Source organism: Vicugna pacos, chromosome 34, assembly GCF_048564905.1.
Source record: "Vicugna pacos chromosome 34, VicPac4, whole genome shotgun sequence".
Classification (NCBI taxonomy): Eukaryota; Metazoa; Chordata; class Mammalia; order Artiodactyla; family Camelidae; genus Vicugna; species Vicugna pacos.
The window spans coordinates 8002369-8008490 of record NC_133020.1 but is presented as its reverse complement, the minus strand read 5'-3'; the positions used below and the strand labels follow the sequence as shown (position 1 = coordinate 8008490).

Here is a 6122-nt window from a genome sequence, read left to right as displayed (position 1 = left end):
AAAAGCTTCAGGAAACAATAATAACAGTGTGCCAGAATAACCTACAAACTGCCCCATGAGCCTCTGATTACTTAAAAATGTGGTCAGTCTGTACTACAGAGATACATCTGAATGAGGTGAAAGGAGAAAATTGTAGAAAAGACACTTGAATAGGATCACTCCAGAAAGGAAATGACAAGAAAGAAGCTCTACTATGTCATTTTTTCCCTTATATCTTGGGAGTTCATGTTTTGAACAAGAGTGGTTTCTATAACAATCAATGAAACAGGTACGAACTATTGAGCCCCTGCTGTGTGGCAGGTCCTGTTCGGTTTTGAAATCACTGAAAGGTTTGACTACGAGGAAGATGTTATTTCGGTTCTGTGAAAGATAACACGGGAATAGGATTTATTGAAACCAATTCTGTGATCAGAATCACTTCTTTTATTAAGGACTACTAAACTAAATACAGCTGCCTTTGGCAAGCGCCAGTGTGTAATAAAGTTTCATTGATACCTAAGAGGACAAAGAGAGAAAGTGTGAGAATGAACTCTTGGATAATTTTTAAAAGACACCTAGTACCAAAACATTCTCTCAATTTTTACTATAAGCCTCCTTTCCAATCAAAACACTACAAAAGTTATTAAAACATTTAAATTGCCCGACTTTGGTCTTGGTTTTTCCTCATTTCTTCGGCTACTTTTCCATTTTATGCTTCCATTTTCACTTCTATAAAATGAGGAACGGTGGGGAAGGAATAGCCCAGCGGTAGAGCGCATGCCTAGCATGCACGAGGTCCTGGGTTCCATCCCCAGTGCCTCCATTAAAAAATAAAATGAGGATAATCTGCCAAGCTGTATCATAGCATTATAGTGAGACTAAACAACTACACATACAGGACTGATAAATTTTAAAAACACGCTAACAATTATTGTCAGTTGTATAGTAATTTATTATTTAACGACCCCAAGAAGGAGCCACAGAATGAAGCCAGAGATATAAGTAATTCGGAGAATATGTAATTATTTCTCACTTTGTCTAGAAATAACATTATAAAGAAAGGAAAATATAGTAATGTCCATAGCTCTTATGAGTTAGAAAAATGAGCTTTATCCTGGCTCTAAATTATGAATCAGGTTTTTTAAATACTCTTTCATTTATTTGGAGAGGTGGGGGGTGAGGAAAGCCTTTACCTTTCAGCTTCCTATTACGTATGGGAGCTAATATGGTAAGGATTCCCATTATATATGGGAGTTAATATTAAGTTTAGATGGCTTGCAGAAAATCACGCCTTGCGCATCTTTAAAGGAAAGAGCAGAGACATAAAACGTTGAAATTATCGCTTGGTCAGAGGAAACTATCCTTGGACTGAGGAAAGCATTGATTGTGTTTACACATCACGAGGACAGGTTTCTGCTTTTCTTTTTTTAAATGAAGTAAAACAAGTACTTAGCCTTGTTTAAGGAAAAACAAAAAGAAGTTTCTTTTAGTTGGACTGATTTAACTGCTTTGTTTCACTTCGCTTTGTTTCCTAATCCAGCGAATTAGTCCCAGTTGCACAAGTTGAGTGAACTTGCCTTAGAAGGAAAGAACTCTTGTGGCTGGGGTACGACTGAGGCTCTCTCCTTAGCACAATCCGCGGCTTCACCCTGCAGGCAACGGGAACCAGCTGGGACTGTGAGATATTGAAAAAGCAAGACTATTGCACTATGACAAAAGATGGAAAGAAAGGCGAGGGATTGCCAGAGAATTGTCTTCAATAAATTAATGTGGAAAAATAAAAGGACACCATTTAAGAAAAGGAGGCAGTACCATAAACCTTAAGGGGAGGTCATGATCCTCCTCCTCTCACAGCAAGTGTCACTCTAATTATTGCATTTAGTGCCGTAGGAAAAAAGATTGAATAATCTATCATGAACTAAGAAATTGTTGACATTATCTCTTTTTCCACTGGGAGGGTTTTGTTCATCGTTGGTTTTTAACTTTTGTTTCTACTTTACAAGTTAATAGATAGGTGAGGATGAATTAATTTCTATAAATGTCTTGAGATCCTTCAATATCATAGTTGCAGAATACATTATATACACCAAAGGAAATGTGCAAATTAAAGGAAAAATATATACATTTCGGAGGAGAAGGGGTACTTAAACTTATAGTCTTGACTTTAGAATAAGTGTTACCTTTTATCTAAATTTATCCTTCTTGGCCACAAGAAGGGTAATTCAGAAAAATTGAAATGAATTTTGAAGATGACACCCTCATTGATCTTGATGATTTAGGGAAGCTGGTTCATCTTTCCTTTCATGCCGGATTACCTTTAATGTTTTCCAGGGTAACGCAAGTGCATCCATGCAGTGGCTCCCTAAATCTCTTGCCTTACAGAATAACCAGCCGGAGTTCTTGGGATGGGCTATGAAAGAGGCAGAGGCATTAGGATTCTGCAATGCACTAATTGATTTAGCAGCAGTTTAAAACAATGTTGAGCATTGTCAGGGAGGTTCCTTTGAGGTACTAAATCAAGTTTCCCAAGATGGATTGCATGCTAACCACATACTATCTAAAAATCTCAAGGGCTGTTTATTGTTCTGCAATTTATGATCGCCTTGTTAGAGGATTGCACATCAGCTTCCCTCGAGCCCAGGAAGAAACAGAGACAAATAGCATGCAAACTATATTGAACAATTCATTATATTATACTGTGGAAACCTAAGCACAGCGTGGAGATAACCCTTTTATGCATGCTGCCTTATTGAACAGTAATCACTCCGTAATGCTTTAGATATTTAAATCATATTTATAATAACACATATTAATGTAACATCCCTCATAAAGTTCTCAAGGCATTTTATGGGGTATATAAACCATGGAAAAATACAAAATTTTAAAATGCAGATATACCTACCCTGGGGTCTTTGAGGCAACCTAATGAGGAATATATACAAAATCCCAGGCTGACAGTTTAACTATTTAAGTAGCATATAGAATAACTCAAACACATTTTAAGATATTGCTGGTTACGGACTCATTCTTTATCTAAATATTTGTCCAGGTCGTGTAAGTGCTTATTTTCAGTTTTACTATTATGGGTAGGAAGAAAGAGAGATTAAAAAATGTTTAGAACATTTTCAATCAAAGCTTTCACATTCTCATGCCGGAAAATCAATCACTGATTGGGGTTTATGTATTCTGTCAAACTACATTATTAGAGCCATGGGGTTAATTTTAAAACAAATGAAGGTATTTATCTTGGCATGGCTTGCCTAGATTTGGCATAGGGCTGTGCCTCTATGTGTCTGGTAGATAATTCAAAATTAGTTGTTGACTGATTAATCTGTTTATCCTCAAAGAAATGAAACAGGGAGCTTTTGAGGTTTCATAAGGATACTCTGTCCTTTTCACGATATGGGAGGTAGGTCATAAGGGGTCTCAATCGATCTAGTTTCTTCACTCGAGTTTTTCTTTTAGTTTTTTACCCTTTAGTGGTTAAACATATACCTGTGGAAAAGTTTGCAAGCAAGCTAAGAATGTACATGGCAGTAATTAACGCTCCAGGGGGAGGGCGGGGGGTGTCCACATTTTCTTATTCATAACTTCCAAAGCAGAAATAACACGAGTTAAAGAATATTCTCGTTCATAGTGATCCCGCTTTCATGTGAATGAGACATACAACGTTTCATTCTCTAAAATGTAACTTGTTCAAAAATCCAACGGAGGAGAGAAAATAATAGGAAAGAACGTCTCTGACTGCAGACTCCAGACCGTTACCCTCCCAACTGCAGTCTCTCAGTTCCCTTCATCGTATGTGGTTTGATTCTATCGTGTGCACACTTTCTCCAGTGGCTAGAAACACATCAAGTGCTCCCGGAAAGGAAGAGAATCAAGGCAGGTTAACCAACTCCCAAGTTGCTCAGTAGCCCTTCCAGGGTCAGGAGCTGTTCTTGACAAGATCATCTGTCACACATGAATACAACTTAGAATGTTTCACACGAAGGACGCATTACAGTGTGAATAAATGGTTTCCTTTTTTGTTGGGAAAGAATAGAACCCAGCAGGAATCAGTGATTAGTATTGACATTCAATTGTTTAAATATAATGAAAAATTTTTTCAGTGCTATCCTGCAGGCTGTCTGGTTCCGTGTTCTTAATTTTTAAGAAAGCTGTTAAATCCAGAAGTCTGCTCATTATTTAAGTTGCAGTGGATACAAACCGCTTTTTATGAAAATAGGGCTTTCTGGAAATACAGCTAAGCTCAGTCTAACAACAAAAGAAAGGCTCTTTCTTTAGAATGGATGAGATGCTCTGTTGTTTTAACCAGAACTGTCTAGACCACTTTTCTCCGATTTTCTTAAGTTCTGAACTCAAGCCTTTGGAGTCAAAGCATAAAGCAGCAGGAAAGATTAAAAATATTTCCAGAAGCTCTGTAACTGAATCTCAGTTCACTCCTGATCATCACGTTTATACAATTCCTGGGACTGACTGCCTGTTGTATTCCCTTTGCTTTACTCAGCAACTATTTAGTGAGGACCTGCGTGGTGCGAGCTACTGTGCTGGGTGCTGAGAATTCAGCAACAAACCTCGACTCCCTGACTGTGTGGGATTTCCAGTCTAAGCGCTTTCAACTTCCAGGTGATTAGATGACTTGGAGGAAAAAGTGTATATGCATGTAATCTCCAATGCAATTTTATTATTTCAGTAAATCCAATAGAAGCCTGACATGCGCTTTCTTATTTTAAACAATGGATCAGCCTTCCTCATGCTCTTATAATTAAGAACACTCCAAATGTTACAACTTGAATGAGAGGGAGTGACAATTAAGTGCTTTTCCTATATATGCATGCTAAGGATGCTAGATGTGGAGAATTTCTGTGAAGTCTCCCTGGATAGGTTTCAGGAGTTCTGGCTTCTTCCGAATGCCAGTGCTGCTCTTCACCCTTTAAGAGTTCCCCTTAGCAGCAGGGGAGGGTAGAGCTCAGTGGTAGAGTGCGTGCTTATCATGCATGAGGTTCTGGGTTCAATCCCCAGTACCTCCATTAAAAAGTAAGTAAGTAAATAAACCTGATTACCTCCCCCCTTCAGAAATATAAGTGAAATAAAGATAAAGTAAATTAATCTATTTAAAAGTTTTTTAAAAAGAGTTCCCCCGAGCAACAACCGCAGATGCACATTGAAAATGTTCATTGAAAAAAATGTTCATTGATGTTCACTGAGAATAAATCAGAGGCTTCTAATGCAGGCTCTCATCTGGTTCTCCATTTGTGAACTGCCCTCCAGAGAAGCTATGCATGATAGGATGTTCACAGAAGAACAGTTGATTAACAAATTAACTCCAAATCTGTCTCCACGCTGTAACTTTTATTGAAGGGCCCTTATTTGTGTCTTTGGATCAACCTAGAGTCAGCCTCCTTCCTTTAACATAAGACAGCTTTTAAAATGTTTTAACACAGTGGTAATGCTCCTCCGATCTCCTGTGAACTAAACCCATCAAGTCTTAAAAAAACACACATCGCCTGATGTGGTTCAGAGATTTCTCCACATTCTTGTCATCTGCTTGTCTCTGAGCCAATACAGGTAACTCCACATTCCTCTACTCTGGCGAGACGTTCCTGACGAAACTTCTGTGGTAGGAACTCTTCCATATTGCTTCCTGTTTTGTCTATTAATCTGGAATCTTACCATAGGTTTCCTAAAATAATTTGGTCAATAATCGCTAAAGCTTATATGGTAGTAGTGAAAGTGTGGCTCAGGAATTAGACTTCCTGTCTCCAAATCTGAGCACTGCTGATTACTGGCTCTGTAAACTTGAACCAACTGGTCGACTTCTTAAGATTCTTTCTGAGTTTGTAAAATGGGGAAGCTTATTTGGTTGTTGTTAGAAATTTACAGTAAATTAGATAAGGTATTAAACGGCCCACGTAGGAAGAGAAATACAGTAAGCACTGTTAGAACTGTTAGCTGTTTCTATTAATACCAAGAATACTTCCAGTCATGGTAATTAGCATTATCCTTTATTCAGGTAATCAAGTTCCTTCTTTTTGGTTCTGATTATTTGAAATATTGGAACATCTGTTTTTTCAGACACTGAAGTCTAAAATAATGCAAGTCTGCTAAGTTCTTTGTGAAATCAACTTGTGATCGGCTTTGAT

General features: G+C 37.9%; 1 non-coding gene across 1 annotated transcript; it reads left to right on the top strand.

The window, feature by feature from the left end:
• The first annotated feature begins 4936 nt into the window (after positions 1-4936).
• TRNAD-AUC (transfer RNA aspartic acid (anticodon AUC)) lies at positions 4937-5009 on the top strand. The gene has a single exon. It is a non-coding gene; the product is annotated as a tRNA-Asp (tRNA).
• The last annotated feature ends 1113 nt before the right edge of the window (positions 5010-6122 follow it).